This window comes from Acinonyx jubatus, chromosome D3 (genome assembly GCF_027475565.1).
Source record: "Acinonyx jubatus isolate Ajub_Pintada_27869175 chromosome D3, VMU_Ajub_asm_v1.0, whole genome shotgun sequence".
NCBI classification, from domain to species: Eukaryota; Metazoa; Chordata; class Mammalia; order Carnivora; family Felidae; genus Acinonyx; species Acinonyx jubatus.
The window spans coordinates 65,240,858-65,257,833 of NC_069392.1; the positions used below are offsets into that span (position 1 = coordinate 65,240,858).

The 16,976-nt window shown below is 42.2% G+C and overlaps 1 protein-coding gene across 1 annotated transcript in view; it reads right to left on the minus strand.

Annotated features, from left to right (window-relative positions):
• PIAS2 (protein inhibitor of activated STAT 2) overlaps positions 1-16,976 on the minus strand; it is a 144,821-nt gene that overhangs the window by 16,667 nt on the left and 111,178 nt on the right. The window lies entirely within an intron of this gene.

Here is a 16,976-nt window from a genome sequence, read left to right on the forward strand (position 1 = left end):
TATGGAAGGTGCTGAATTACTATATTGTCCACCTGAAACTAACATTACACTGTATATTAACTAATTGGAATTCACATAAAAACTTAAAAAAAATGTATACGCACCTTATTTTTATTCACTAATTTATATGTCAACCTTGGGGTTTTTGTTGTTGTTGTTGATAGCTTGATCATAATAGTAGACTTTGGTTTCCATAATTTGTTTCATTTACCCATTAAATACAAACAAACCAGTGGTCAAGTGGACACTGAGTAAGTTTCAGTACGGCTTACTAAATAATTTTGGTAAAAAACCACCACATTTGCTAAGTGAAGTAGGCATGGAGATTTGAACTTCACAAAATTCATTCTGTTCATCATAAAGCAGTTGGCTGGCTTGTCACTTTATTCGGTTAGCCCCCCTCTGCCCTTGGATCCTAAGTGGTCCTGGGTCATAGCTAAATCTGAAGAGTGGGACCCTAGGGCAGGGGACCTCAAGGAGAAAACTTTGCAGACCTCCTGCTACAGACTAAATGTTTGTGTCCTTCCAGAATTCCTGTGTTGAAACCTAACCCCCAGTGTGATGGTATTGGGAGGTGGGGCCTTTGGGAAGCAATTAGGTCATGAGGGTGGGGCCTTCAAAAATGGGATGAGGGTCTTTATAAGGGGATGAAGAGACCAGAGCTTTCTCTCTTCAGCACATGCTACAATGAAGTTAGTTGACTGCAATCCGGAAGCAGGCCCACAGCCGGACCCAACTCAGACTTCTGGCCTCCAGAACAGTGAGAAATACTTGTCTGTTGTCTGTAAGCCACCCACTCAGTGGTACTTTAAAATTCAGCCCAGAATAAAGCACTTCCTAAATTCTCCTAGGCCAGGATGTCAGTTTTGAGATTGGGTCCATGTTCCTTATTTGTGCAGTGTTCTACTTGGCTCCCTAACAGGACCATGCACACTTATACGCAGGAATCAGCACAGTCCCTTCTCTGGTGCTCCCATAAAACTCAGCACTGCTTTGGGCATAGGCTAGGCTGCGAGTGACTAATTCTTTAACCCAGAGGAGGCTTTACCATGAAGCTGAAGAAACTTAAGTTCCTGGGACCCCTTGAAAGGCCCTGCAAGGGCCCTAGTAATGTGTTTACCTAGTCATATGCATTTGTAACATTTGTAAGTAATGCAACATTTACAATTATAAATGCATGATTTTTTTAAATGGGAATTGTGAAAAATCAAGTGTATCAGAATTCTGGTGTTTTTCAAACACAAACTATAGTGAGTGGACTACAAACAATGGGTGCATCTGTTTGTGAAGCTGCATCTTTATGCATCTTAACTATCAGCAATAAATTCTGATCAACTGCTAGAAAACTGAACTTTCTGTTCTCTCTATAGAAAATATTACAAAATATGAAAAGACAAGAATATGCAGTAATGTAGGAACACTGTTTTATAGAACTATGTCAAGCAATTAATAAAAACATCTTTTCCCGGGGCGCCTGGGTGGCTTAGTCAGTTAAGCGGCTGACTTCAGCTCAGGTCATGATCTCTTAGTCTTTGAGTTTGAGCCCTGCATCGGGCTCTGTGCTGAGAGCTCGGAGCCTGGAGCCTGCTTCAGATTCTGTGTCTCCCTCTCTCTCTGCCCCTCCCCTGCTTGTTCTCGGTCTCTCGCTCTCAACAATAATAAACATTAAAAAATTTTTCTTTTTAATTTTTTCTGGACTTTGTGGTATTTGTCAGTGTGCAGTAAAGGGTTAACTCAACAAATTCAGATTGCACATTCCAAAGAAAAGATTCTCACCCTTCAAGGCCTCCGGAGAGAGAATTTCTGAGCTCTTGGAATATCCTGATAGGCGGTTGGTTTTAAATACCTGAGGCCTTGGGCCACATTCTATCAGTTTGAACAGGTAGTTTATGCTAACAGTGAGACAGAGTGAATGCCTGCTCTTATATGTCCAAAGCCCTGGGCAATACTCTATCAGTTTGACCTCTGGGGGGCTGGAGACTGAGCGGCTAAGGTCAGCTGCCCGGGAGCTGCATGCCCCTGTGACTGACACCTCCCCCAGTAAAACCCTAGACCCAAGTCTCAGGACACTTTGCATAAGCTGATGCACATCATGGGTGGGAGAATTAAGTGCTGCCCATGCAGCTCCCCCGGGAGAGAACAAAGCCTGCATCTGGTCTCTCCTGGACTCCACCCTCTCTGCCTCTCCCCTTTGCTGGTTTTAATCTGCATCCTCTCACTGTAATAAACCACCACTAGGAACATAACTGCTTTTCTGAGTCCTTCTAGCTTAACACTGAGCCTGAGGGTGGTCCTGCAGACCTGCAACATAGCTTTTCAAATTTTGAACTTCTATAATCTTTTTCATTCTCAGTAAATATCTACTTTCACATCTAACCTTCTATTCCTAATACTGTATTTCCCAAAGAGGGACCTCAAAGTTGTATAATTTTCAAGTTCTACAGAATGTGTATCCACCCTGGGGCGCCTGAGTGGCTCAGTCAGTTAAGTGACTCCAGCTCAGGTCACAATCTCGCGGTTCGTGAGTTCGAGCTCCGCATCGGGCTGACAGCTCAGAGCCTGGAGCCTGCTTTGGAATCTGTGTCTCCCTCTCTCTCTGCCCCTCTCCCACTCGCGTTGTCTCTCAAAAATAAAAAATAGACATTAAAAAAAATGTGGATCTACCCTTGAGTACAGGTTCTCTGGTCTCTTGGACCTTTTCTCATGCTAATACCTTCCCTTGGGATGAGTCAAGACACCTGAAAATTTCCTACTTCCTTCGGTTTTCTGCCAGAACTTTGCTCTCCCTCCTCCGAGGCAGTGTCGTTACCCTACCCCCACCATCCCTAACACTTCACACATGACTTTATTTTAGCACTTGTCACATTACAACATCATTGGTTACATTTCAGATGCACGTGTGCCTGCCTTGCTAGGCCAGGCTAGGCCTGGCTCTGTCATTACTCCCTCTGGAAGGGAGGGAAGACAGAAAGGGGCAACGTGGTGAGTCAGAATTGGCATTTATCACCAGACAGATGTTGAGCCCCCCCATTTACAGCTGTGATGGGTTGGGCAAGTTTACCTCTCAGTGCCCCAGTCTCCTTGATGGATAGTGGGTGAAATGCACTCGCCTGAGAGGCTATCTTGAGGACGGTGAAGGTGCAGGTGAAAACACAGCCAGCAATCTGAGTAAGATGCTGGAACGAGGAGCTCTGAACTCGAATGTCGTTTTCCCCACCTACTGGCTTGTGACTCTGGGCACCTCCTCAATGTCTCCATTGTGTAATGGAGACAACAGTGCCTTCCTCACAGGGTCAGTGTGCTGATTAAGCGAGCTAACCAGTGCCTGGCTTGTAGTAAGGGGTCAGTAAATGTTAGCTATTGTTAGAGACTGGAGGAAGGCGAATTCCTTTCTGTTTGGCAGCATGCGTAGCAGGAATAAGTCTGTTCATAAACTCTGGCATTTGTGTTTATTTCGTCTAAATAAATATGATCCTGTTTGTGTCTCCATCCAGCTCCCACTCACGGAACAGATAGGAAATTCAGCCTCAGGTATGTGGTGAGCTTCCCCCACACCCAGACCCAAGAGGTACTGGCGTCTGAGAGGTCCCAGGTACCAGTCACTGGCTCCTGCGGGCACTCTGGAGTGCAGGTTCTTTGGACATGCTTGGGAACTGAGTTCGTGACACACTTTTGGCTGTCCTGTACCGGATCGCCATCAGAAACCCACTGTCCTCTCCCCGCTTGGAAGGCTGTCTTAAGTCTGGGTGGGGAAAACCATCCTGACCACCCCAAGGCCCTGCAGCAATACTCCCTCAAAGGGCCAAAAGCCAGGGTAGCTTCCTAACTTAGCACAAGCGCCCAGGAGCTGGCACCCCCTGTGGTGCGCAGTTACGCTGGGGTGCGAGGGGAAGACGGAGTGGAGGAAAGGGGAAGAAGGAAAAGGAATTGGAGCTTCAGCGTGTGCTTCTGCTACTCCTATTGCTGACTGCAGCAGGCTTTCCATCACAGCTAGTGCTCTCTCATGTACAAGGGAGCCTCTGGAATAATTAACCTTCCCTACAGCAGGTGCCTGGGCCTCAGTGAGCGGCAACTTCCTATACTCCTACAGGTCCACTCACCTACCCCTTCATTCCAGATATGGACCCTACTTGCAGGCACGATGGTTCTGAGCCCTGGCTGCACCTAGGAATCTCTCCACCCACCCCCCATCTGGAGCTTTTAAGAAGTGCCCATGCTGGATCGCCATTCCCCAGGAACTGACTTCACTGGTCAGATGGGGGCCCAGGCACAGGTTAATTTTTAAAAGCTCCCCAAGTGACCAGATGTGCAGCCAGGGCCAGGGACCGCTGGATTAGGAGTTTGTGGCTTTGGATGAAATGGGTGAATTCACAATGTCCTTTGGCACCCACGTGCCACTACCTCCTCTCGAGCTTTATGTAGGATGGTTACTGCTCCTCCCAGGACAGCAGCGCCCGAGGGAAAGGTGTTGGGTTGGAAATCGATTTGGAGTCCTGTCTGACCTTTGGTGGATATTAATATTCTGTAGTCTACTTTCCCTTTGGAAAATAGAGAGAGAGAGAGAGAGAGAGAGAGAAGATTTCTGCCATCTGTTCCTCATGGGATTATAGGATATAACTCTTTGGGGATAAAAAAGTTATATAAAAGTCTATTTTCTATATATCCCTAATAAATTCAATACCCTAATACAGGAGATATGTTTTAATATCTTTAACCTTCTTCAGAGCTTACAGTAATCTTACCTCTAAGCTCTGAGGAGAACCACAAAGCAATTGGCGGGGTTATTGCCAAATTAATAAAGGCAACACAATGTAGGCCTGGTGTGAGTCACAAAACAAAACAAAAAAATGTAGTAACATTATATCCAAATATATCTAATTAGAAAATATACTAAAGAGCATTCTGTTGAAAACCAAAATGGTTTCAAACCAGAAACTCAAACTGAGTGAAATACATGAGTTCAGGCAGCAAATACTTTCATGCCTTTGGTTTCACAATTTTATCAGCTTGTGTTGCTTCACTACTTTTATTTTGCTTACATCTGAGGTCCCTTCAGGAGGAAAAAATTTTAATATTTAGGCTTAATTAGGGGTTTGGCAAATGAGAACCATTTATTCTAACCTGAGATTTAATAATCAGATCGTTTCGATCACCTCCGCAAATTGAAAGGGAGTGAAATGATCGTACTTATTAAGTGCTGGGTATTACTCTGATAGCTTTACATGTATTTTACTTAATCCTCAAAAATGACAAACCCAGAAGTAAAGTACTCCAATCATCCTCATTTTGCACGAGGGGCAACTGGAGTATAGAATACTTACATAACTTTGCCTAGATCACACAGGTAGCAAGTGGTGGAGAGGACACAGGATTTGAACCCAATCTAGCCCCAGAGTCCACGCTCTTAACCACTGCCACGGGAGCTGGCCAGACTGTGCTCAATTCCAAGTGACAGGAAGCGTCTCTCATTCAGCTCCCGTTCCGGTTTTTCTCCCTCCAGAAACCTCCTCCCAAACCACAGAACACAGGCCTTTGTGCTTCTACTGATGTCGAAAGAGAGTGTTGTCCCCACTGCTTGTGAGCACTACTAATAGAGGTGTTTCACGTGTCATTATTCAACGAATATTTACTGAGTGCCTTTCAAAGCATGGAGGGTCAAAGAGCAAAGGAGGCAAGGTCCTTGCCTACAAGAGGTTTACCTTCTGGTGAGAGGAAAGGTAAGCTGCTAGTTGTCTGTTCTGGGCAGCAGGATACTTGCTCCAGGGCAGGGCAGCATAGGATGCCGGGATTGCTCCTGAGACAGAGACATGCCCAAAGCTTAGGAGGACAGGGATTGTTGGGGTTTTCCTGGAGAAGTGGCCCTTAACCTTGGCTGCACATTAGAAACTGCGGGAAGATTTTAAAAGATTGTCAAGCCCAGGCCACCGCCCACACTAATCTATCAGAATCTCTTAAGCAATTTTTAAAGAGCCCCTAGAACAGCAGCCTCTCAAAGAACAGCATTAATATCCTGTGGGAACTTGTTAGAAATCCCATCCCAGATCTACTCAATCAGCCCTCCAGGGGATCCTGATACAAACTCAAGTTTGAATAGTGGTTCGAACAGTGGTTCTCAAACAGGCATCAGAATCTTCTGGAGGACTCCATAAAAAACAGATTAATGTTTGTAGAGCCTCAGAGGCCCCACCCCAAGAGTCTTGGGTCAGTGCCAGTTCTGACAGATACCCAGAGTGCACACTTAGAGAACCACTGTCCTAGAGAAAGGGATGGCCAAACTGAAATCTGAAGGATAAGTTAGGAAGCTGAAGAGGGTGTAGGGTGGGATGAAAACATACTGATGACGCCCTCATATTTTTATTTCAACTCTTATTTTTTTGACTTAGGATGCTAGTCTTACTCCAACTTCATATGGATGTTTGTCTCATCCATTTTCAGCCTAGCTTTTCTAATGTACATCTTTGAGGCTGCAAACCTCCCTCTAAATATTACTCTAGAGGCGCCTGGGTGGCTCAGTCAGTGAAGCATCCGACTTCAGCTCAGGTCATGACCTCACAGTTCATGGGTTCCAGCCCTGCATTGGGCTCTGTGCTGACAGCTTGGAGCCTGGAGTCTGCTTCAGAATCTGTGTCTCCCTCTCTCTCTGCCCCTCCCCTTCTCTCTCTCTCTCTCTCTCTCTCTCTCTCTCTCTCTCTATATATATATATATATATATATACACACATATATGTATATATGTGTGTATATATGTGTGTGCATATTATATTTATATATAATATAAATATATACATATATACATATATATATATATATACATATATATACACACATATATATATATTAACTCTAGCTGCATCCCCAAAATTTTGCTGTATTGTGTTTTCATTATCATTCAATTCTAAATACTTCCTAATAATGCCCAATACAATTTCTTCTCACACTCAGGAGTTATTTAGAAGTAGGTTTCTTAATTTCCAGACATAGAATTTTTTGCACTGGCTTCTAGCTTAATTACATTGTGGTCAGAGAACGTATTTCCCTGTTTCAACCCTTTGAGATTTGAAATTTATGGCCCTAGAATTTGGTCAGTTTTTATGACAGGTCCCACCTGTGCTCAAAAGGAATGTGTATTCTGCACATTTGACAGAGTGTTCTATATCTATTCATTAAATCATGCTTTTAATGTTATTTAATTCTGTACATTTCTAACGTTTGAATATACTTCTTCTATTCCTTACAAAGACAGGTGTGCTACTATTTATGACAACTGGATTCTTTAAAATTTTTTTTAATGTTTATTTATTTTTGAAGGAGAGATAGAGTGTGAGTGGGGGAGGGGCAGAGAGAGAGAGAGAGAATCAGAAAGCAGGCTCCAGGCTCTGAGCTGTCAGCACAGAGCCTGACGTGGAGCCCAAACCCATAAGCTGTGAGATCATGACCTGAGCCAAAGTCAGACGCTCAACTGACTGAGCCACCCGGGGGCCCCACAACTGGATTTTTAAAATTCTGTATGCAGTTCTGACATTTTCTGCAATATATATTTTGGCTATGTTACTAAGTGCATGTAGCTTTGAAACTGTTTTATCTGGTAATCTTACGGCTTTTTTGTATATTAATGCAGCTACATCAATGTTCTTGGTATTAGAACATGCCTAGCACATCTTTTGCTATCTTTTTAAGTTCAATATTTCTGCACTCTTCTTTCAGATTTTTTTGTAAACAGCATATTCATATCTGACCACTTTTGTCACGTAAGTGGAGATTTAGAATCTATTTTCACTGTATGTAGTTTTTGAGATATGTGCCTCCCATTTATCCCAAATTTTGATGTTTCTATTTCTATCCTTTATTTCTATTGTTGGAGCTATTATTATTATTATTTGTTTTTACATCCCCATCACCCTCCTCCTAGTTTGGAAGTTGCTTGTTTTAGCAGAAGGCACTCACCTGGTTACGCATTTGTCTGAACCCACCCCCAACTGGACAACACCCAGTGTTGTCAGGCAGTGCTTTTCAAACTGCTGCTTGACACAGTTTAATGTGTCAGGAAATCAATGCAGTGGGTCACAATCAGCCTTTTTTAAAAAATAGAAATAAGTATCAGAAATAACTATTAAAAAAGATACTGGAATAGGAAATACCTAAGTGAGAGCGCCCATGGACTTTCTGCAAGAACTCGACATGCCTCACTAAACACTATAGCCAACCAAGACGAACAGTATAGGAAAATTAGTGAAGGGCATGTGATGATATGAAATGGAAAGACCGGGTCCTTTCACCTTTTGTAGAATGGTGTTCCATTTGATTTTCTGGCACGTGCAGGGTCACTGCTGTATTATTTGAATTTTCTATTAACATAATCCACTCTTGGTACTGTAATCTACTGTTGGTAAACATGTCAATACTCTGACAGTTTTTCAATCCTGATGAGTCTGTTGTTCAGAGAGAATATCATCAAGGGTAGCATTTTCCAAGTCAAAAACAAGACTCATAAGTTATCATTCTACCATATTTCCTAACATTGTTAGGAATGTGAATGTTTTTATGACAATGGTCTGAATGAAATCTATAAATAAGGATGGTGTTATATCTCATTTTTCTGTCACAAACTTTTACTACATTCCAAGAGAGAAATTTGAAACATTAAACAAAATTTCAGTGACCTCCTCTCTGCCCAAGAAAGGACTGGATTTAACCTCATGCCTGCAACAATCAAAATATCCAGGAAACATGTAAAGCAATTGTTCCTAAGACACTGGACATCAGGCGACAAAGGACAGTGATCCCTGAGAGTGAGGAAACAAATGGGGTGCACCCTACCGCCTTGAGAGATTCTAAGCTGCAGCACAGAAGAGAACCCAGGCAGAGCCCAGCAGAACCCCTGGATTAAGAAAATGGAGCCAAGAATCCAGAGAGACCAAGGTGGTAAGACTCTGCCAGAAAGAGTATTGGAGACAAGGAGCTAAACAGAGAAGCATCCTCTAAGAAATTCATCATGGTAGTTATAAGTGCATGAGAGGAAATTATCTGAGGCTGGGGAAAGAACTGCCCTGGAGAATCAAAGGAAACAATACCTAGGACACTCACAGGGCCAGGAATAGTACCTATCCCCAACAGCCAGAGTGTAAAACCTCATAATTCAAGAGACACTGTGTTTAACACCCAGGTAGATCTTGCCTCAGTAGTGGGGAACAGTTAGCTCTAGAGAGAGCACTGTTCTGGAGGTACCTAACAAATCCTAAAAGCAAAAACCTGAAAGGATCGAATGTTTCCAAGTAACAAAACTGCATCCCAGAGCAATGCTCAACTATATTCATGGGAATACAAATATATCCGGCACCTGACAAGGTAACATTTACAATGTCTGGTATACAAACAAAGATTACCAGGCACACGTAGAAGCAGGGAAACACGACCGATAATGAAGAGAAATATCAATCAACCAAAACCAAAACAGAACCCAGATGTTAGAATTTGCTGATAAGTACAGTAACATAGTTATTGTAACTTTATTCATACGCTCAAAAATCAAATAGCAACTTGCAAGAGACTCAATTCAGACCCCAAATGAACTTCCAGAGCTGAAAAATATACTGAATGAAATTATCAGATGATTAGTAATGCTGTATTTAAATGTTAATGAAATCATAAATGCTTCTTAGATAAGGACAAAGACTTTCTTGAAACTTTTGTTAAAAATATGTGTATATATAAAGTATATATATTAAGATATAATGTAAAATATATTTCTTAGTGGGGTCACAAGTGAAAGTTTTAGAATCACTAATGGAGGGCCTGGTAGGTCATGGTAAAAACATTTGGATTTTACCCTGAGTGAGCCAGGAAAACATTGAAGGGTTGTGAACAGAGCAGTTACATGATCTGATTTGTGTTTTAAGATGACAAATTTGTTGCTATAAGTAGTAGTTGTAGGGACGGGGCGCCTGGGTGGCGGTTGAGTGACAGACTTCGGCTCAGGTCATGATCTCACGGTGAGTTTGAGCCCCGGGTCGGGCTCTGTGCTGACAGCTCAGAGCCTGGAGCCTGTTTCAGATTCTGTGTCTCCCTCTCTCTCTGCCCCTCCCCTGTTCATGCTCTGTCTCCCTCTGTCTCAGAAATAAACAAACATTAAAAAAAAAAAAAAAAAGAAGAAGTAGTTGTAGGGAGGCTGGGATGAAAGTGACAAGACATGTTTCCTACAGTTACAATAGTCCAGGTAAGAGGAAGACACATATGTAGCATGACCCCCCGCCCCAGAGCATGTAATTACCTGCTGAGACAGAAGGAGGTTTTCCTCAAGAATTAAAAACCTAGGCTTGTGTATCCCCAACATGAATGACAGAGTCAGCCCATGAGCTCTGAAAATATGCAACTTCTCCAAATCATTATATAAACCACCAAGGAACCAGGATTGGTTCACATTCCACACATTTTAGATCAAAGTTCTCTTTCAGCTTTATCTTTTAAAATGAGTAATACAGGGGCGCCTGGGTGGCTCTGTCGGTTAAGCCTCCGACTTCAGCTCGGGTCACGATCTTGCGGTCCGTGAGTTCGAGCCCCGCATCGGGCTCTGGGCTGATGGCTCAGAGCCTGGAGCCTGCTTCCGATTCTGTGTCTCCCTCTCTCTCTGCCCCTCCCCCGTTCATGCTCTGTCTCTCTCTGTCTCAAAAATAAATAAAATGTTAAAAAAAAATTTTAAAAATAAATAAATAAAATAAAATGAGTAATACAGGTGCACACAGTCCAACCTGTCCAACCTGCCACACAAAGTTATTATGAGGTTCAGATGAAGTAATGATGTGGGAAATACAACTCTACATTATTTTTTAAAACTATTTACTTATTGGGGTGCCTGGGTGGCTCAGTCGGATGAGTGTCCGACTCTTGGTTTTGGCTCAGGTCATGATCTCAAGGTTCATGAGTTCAAGTCCCGCATCGGGCTCTGAGCTGAGAGCGTGGAGCCTGCTTGGGATTTCTCTCTCCCTGTCTCTCTCTCTCACACACAAAAAATAAACATTAAAATTTTTTAAAATAAAAAATAAACGATTTGCTTACTTAAGTAGGGCTCTACACCCAACGTAGGACTCAAACTCAGGACTCTGAGACCAAAAGTTGCACGCTCTACTGACTGAGCCAGCCAGGTTCCTAACTCTACATCATTTTTAAGTTAGAATGCTATTACTACCGTGCCTTCTCCCATTTAAACAAAATGCCTTTAAGGACCTAATTGTACTGCTAGAGCTTTACTTCTTTAACTGAAGACATGAGTGGGGTTGCTTTGAGGCGAGCTATCGTTCGATGTTGTGAAAGACAAGGACGGACTCTGAGGTTAGGGCACAGGGGAGAGAGGCTGTAGGTTCTCACAGCCTGGGCAAGAAGAGGTATAACCTGTGAGTAAAAGAGTTTACAACAGCTGGGGAAACCAGCTGGGAAGCTGGGGTGACCCAGAGAAATGTTGCCAAATTTGGCTCAGACACAGGTCAACTGGTGCTTCCTTTACGTCTCATCTCATTCACTTAAAGTAGACAGGCCCAAGAAATAAAGGTAGAAATAGAGAGTGTTTGGGAGGAAAATTGGCATTAAATATTATTATTGAGGGGTGCCTGGTGGCTCAGTAGGACGCGAGACCTATGTCGGGCTCTGTGCTGACAGCTCGGAGCCTGGAGCCTGCTTTGGATTCTGTGTCTCCCTCTCTCTCTGCCCCTCCCCTGCTCACGCTCTGTCTCTCTTTCTTTCTCTCTTTCTCTCTCTCTCAAATATGAATAAACATTAAAAAAAGGTTTTTTAAAAAATATTATTATTGAAAATAAAACTGGCTGCTTCTGCTTCAGGTCAAGATTGGATAACAGGAGTCAGATTTACTCCTCTGAGACAGTGAAAAAAAATGGGAAAAAGTAGTTCTCAAGCCACTGGACATACGGCAATGAAGGAAAGTGATCCGAGAGAGACGGGGAAACAGCCCAGATGAGCCTATATTTCAGGCCACAGGGCAGGGAGTGGGAATGTGGGAGGAAGCCAAGAGCCCCCTTTAAAAGTTGAAGAGTCCAGTCCAGCATGAAAGGAGCTTAGAAGCTGCCACTCCCACCCGAGCAACAGGAAGAAGGCTGAACAAACCGAAAACCAACCACCCTTCTAGACCCAGCAGAGAAGTAGCATCCCAGTGTATAAACTGCTGTCCCCCAAACTGGACAGATGGACGGGCAGATGCAGAGAATCACAACCAACCAGAGCAGGAGCCCAGGAGAGAAATCTTCACAGGAACCAGTACTGGGCTCCGTGTACCCAGTATATATTATGTCTGACTCCCAACAAAAACACTGTAAGGCATACTAAAAAACCAAAACAGTTTGAAGAGAGGGCAAGCCCCAGAACCACACTCACACATGGCAGAGATGTTGAAATTATGAGACCGAGATTTAGAGCAATTTATGATTAATAAGGTAAGGGCTCCAATGAAAAAGAAAACAAATGGGACACCATGCAGGAACAGACAGATAACACACACAGAAGGATAAAAATTCTAAGAAAGAATAAAAAATAAATTCTAGAAATAAAAAACTGTCACAAAAATCATGCCTTTGATGGGCTCATCAACAGACTGGACATGGCTGAGTAAAGAGCCAGTAACCTCGAAGAAATGTTAGTAAAAACTGCCAGGGGCACCTGCGTGGCTCAGTTGGTTAAGTGTGAGACTTCAGCTCAGGTCATGATCTCACGGTTCGTGGGTTTGAGCCCTGCATTGGGCTCTGTGCTGCCAGCTCGGAGCCTGCTTGGGATTCTCTGTCTCCCTCTCTCCCTGCCCCTTCTCCACTAGTGGTCTCTCACAAAAATAAACGTTAAAAAAAATTTTTTTTTAAACCTCCAAAACTGAAATGGGGAAAAAAAAAAAACCAGAATATCCAAGAACTGTGACATAGCTATAAAGGGATACATATACTTGATGGGAATACCAGAGGTAAAGAAAAAGAGAAGAGAACCAAAGTACTATTTGAAACAATAATCACAGAGAATTTCCCAAAATTAATGACACACCAAACCACGGATTCAGGAAGCTCTGAGAACACCAAGCAGGATAAATATTTAGAAAATCCACACCAAGCATATTATATTCAAAGTGCAGGAAATCAAAAAGACAGAAAATCTTGCAAGAAGCCAAAGGGAGAAAACATCTTACCTGTAGAGGAGCCATGATAAGAATTACATTGGACTTCTCTTCAGAAACCGTGTAAGCAGAAAGAGAGTGGAGTGAAATATTTAAAGTGGTGGGAGAAAACAAACCTACCATCCCAGCATTATCTCCCTAGCAAAATTATCCTTCAAAAGTGAAGGCAAAATAAAGACTGTCTCAGATAAGCAAAAATAAAGGGTATTTATTAACCATAGCCTTGTCTAGCAAGAGAGGTTAAATGAAATTCTTCAGAAAGAAGGAAAATGATGTCGGTCAGGAACTCGGATCTGCTTAAAGAAAGGAAAAGCATTAGAGGAAGAATAACATGAAAGTAAAAAAAAAAGCTTTTATTTTTCTTATTCTTATTTGAACAGTTTGTTCAAAATAATGACAGCAACAAAATATTCAGTGATTATAGCTGTGGGTAAATTCAGTGAAGGATAGCAGTATCACTTTTTTTAAAAAGTTTATTTTGAGAGAGAGAGAGAGAAAAAGAGAGAGTGAGTGAGTGGGGGGAGGGGCAGAGAGAGAGAGGAGAGGAGAGAGAGAGAATCCCAAGCAGGCCCCGCACTGTCAACATGGAGCCCAACACAGGGCTTGAACTCATGAACCAGGAAATCATGACCTGAACCAAAATCCAGAGTTGGACACTCAACCGGCTGAGCCCAGGCACCCCAGGACAGCAGTGTCATAAGAGATGAAGGGAGGAATTGGGGACACTCTGTATAAGACACTTATATTACCCATATAGCAGTATAGTGTTAACCTGACAGAGAACAGGGCTTAGTTGTAAATGGATCTTGCAAACTCAAGGGCAACCACTTAAAAAAAATTTTTTTTCAAAAATAAAATTGACATCCTGCAAAGAAAAGAATGGAATATAAAATGCACAAAAAGAGGGGGGAAACACCAAATAACATAGGCAACAGAGAACAAGAAAAAATACGGCACATATTAACCCACCTACATCAAAAATCACTTTAAATGTCAATGGTGCAAATAGACCAATTAAAAGCAGAGACTGTCAGAGTGGATCAAAAAAAAAAAAAAAATCAAACTATGCTGTCTACCAGAAACCCACTTTAATTATTTTTTTAAGTTTATTTATTTGAGAGAGACAGACACAGCACAAGTAGGGGAGGGGCAGAGAGAGAGAGAGAGGGAGAGAGATGGAGAGAGAGAGGACCCCAAGCAGGCTCAGCGCTGCCAGTGCAGAGCCTGACACGGGACCCAGACTCACGAAACTACAAGGTCACAACCAGATCGAAACTAAGAGTCTGACACTTAACCGACTGACCCACCCAGGTGTCCCCAGAAACCTACTTTAAATGTAAAGACACAGCTAATAAAAAATAAAGGGATGGAGAAAGACGTACCATGCTAACACTAACCAAAGATAGCTAGAATAGCTCTATTAACTTCGGACAAAGCAGAGGTCATAACAAGGAAAGCTATCAGGGATAAAGAGGGGCATTATATGATAACAGAGTCAATTCTTCCATTAGACACAGCAGTCCTTAATGTGTGTGCACTCAATAGTCAAAATATTTCAGGCAAAACCAGATCGAATTTCAAGGAGAAACAGATACATTCACCACACAGTTGGAAATGTCAACACCTATCAGGAATGGGCAGATCCAACAGCACAAAATCACTTAGGATGTAAGGAACTGCACAGCACCATCAATCAGATCTAAGTGACAGCGACAGACTACCTCATCCGCCAACAGCGGAACACACATTCTTCTCAAGCTCACACAGAAATTCATCAAGACTGACCACCTCTGGGCCAGAAAACATACCTTTACAAGCTTAAAAGAGCAGAAAACATATAGTATACTCTCAGACCACAAGAGAATTAAATCAGAAATCAATAACAGAGTAAGCAGAACCTGCCATCCCGCCCCAAATGCTTGGAGATTAGATAGCACACTTCTAAATAACACATGAGCCAAAAATTTCAAGAGGAATTTTAAAATATTTTTAAATAAATGAAAATGGAAGTACAACGTATCAAAATTTATGGGATGTAGCAAATAGCACTGTGTAGAGTAAAATTTATACCAATGGATGTACACATTAGAAAAGAAGAAATATCGAAAATCAACCATCTGAGCTTCCTTTCTAGAAAACTAGAAAAAGAGGAACAAATTACACCCAAAGAAAGTAGAAGAAATAATAAAAATTAGAGAAGAAATCAATGCAATTAAAAACAGGAAATCAGTGGAGAAAACCAATGAACCACTCCCCGCCCTCCATCGTTAAAACTGATAAACCCATAGGTTAATTAAGAAAAAAAGGGAGAAGATACAAATAACTAATATCAGAAAGGAAGCCATTTCTGATACCATGGACATTAAAAGGATAATAGAGGAGGGGCGCCTGGGTGGCTCAGTCTGTTAAGCAACTGACTTCAGCTCAGGTCATGATTCGTGGGGTCGTCGGTTCGAGCTCTGCGTCGGGCTCTGTGCTGACAGCTTGAAGCCTGGAGCCTGCTTCAGATTCTGTGTCTCCTTCTCTCTCTGTACCTCCCCTGCTCGTTTTCTATCTCTCTCTGTCTCTCAAAAATAAATAAATATCTAAAAAACTTTTTAAAAAAAGGATAATAAAGGAGCACTATGCACAATTCCATGCCCACAAATTTGATAACCTAGACGAAATGAGCCAATAAACTTTAAAATAAAATATATATAATTAAAAATATAAACTACCAAAATTCACACAAGGAGAAATAAATAATCTGGATACTAAGCCTGTATCTATGGAAGAAACTGAGTCAAAAATTATTCAGCTTCCAAAACTGAAAGCACCAGGCCCAGATGGGTTCACAGAATTCCACCAAACACTTAAATAAGAAATGATACCAATTGTCTATAAATTCATCAAAAAATAGAAGCAGAGGGAGTACTTCCTAACTAATTCTAGGAGGCCAGCATTACCCTAATACCAAAAGCAGGCAAAGATATTACAAGAAAACTACAGACCAATCTCTCTCATGAGCCTAGCTGTAAAAACCCTCAACAAAATACACTAAAATCTTGGATTGTGAGTAAATTGTTCTGCAAGTGTTCCACAAGACGAGCAGACATTTGTAGTATTTTCAAATTTGATAAACGATCGATGTCTTGCAACATGAGTAGTATGTGATGCCAAACGTCATATGATCACAACTAAGCCACTGGTTCTTGAAATTTGCTTTGATATACAAGTGCTTTGGATTACAAGCATGTTTCTGGAATGAATGATGCTTCTGTATTAGCCAATCAAGTCCAACAATGTATAAAAAGAATTATCCACGATGACCAACTGGGATTTATTGAGGTATGCAAGGCTACTTCAACATTAAAAAAATCAATTAATGGGGGGGGGGGTGCCTGGGTGGCTCAGTCAGTTAAGCGTCCAGCTCCAGCTCAGGTCATTATCTCCTGGCTTGTGGGTTTGAGCCCCGCATCGGGCTCTGTGCTGACAGCTCAGAGCCCGGATCCTACTTTGGATTCTGTGTCTCCCTCTCTCTCTGCCCTTCCCCTGCTTGCACTCTGTCTCTCTCTCAAAGATAAATAAACATTAAAAAGAAAAGAGAAAATAAATAAATAAATAAATAAATAAATAAATAAATAAATAAATAAGAAAGATCAATTAATGGGGCACCTGAGTGGCTCAGTCAGTTAAACTTCCAACTTTGGCTCAGGTCATAATCTCATAGTTCATGAGTTCGAGCCCCACATCGGGCTCTGTGCTGACAGCTTAGAGCCTGGAGCCTGCTTCAGATTCTGTGTCTCCCTCTCTCTCGGCCCCTCCCCCACTCACACTC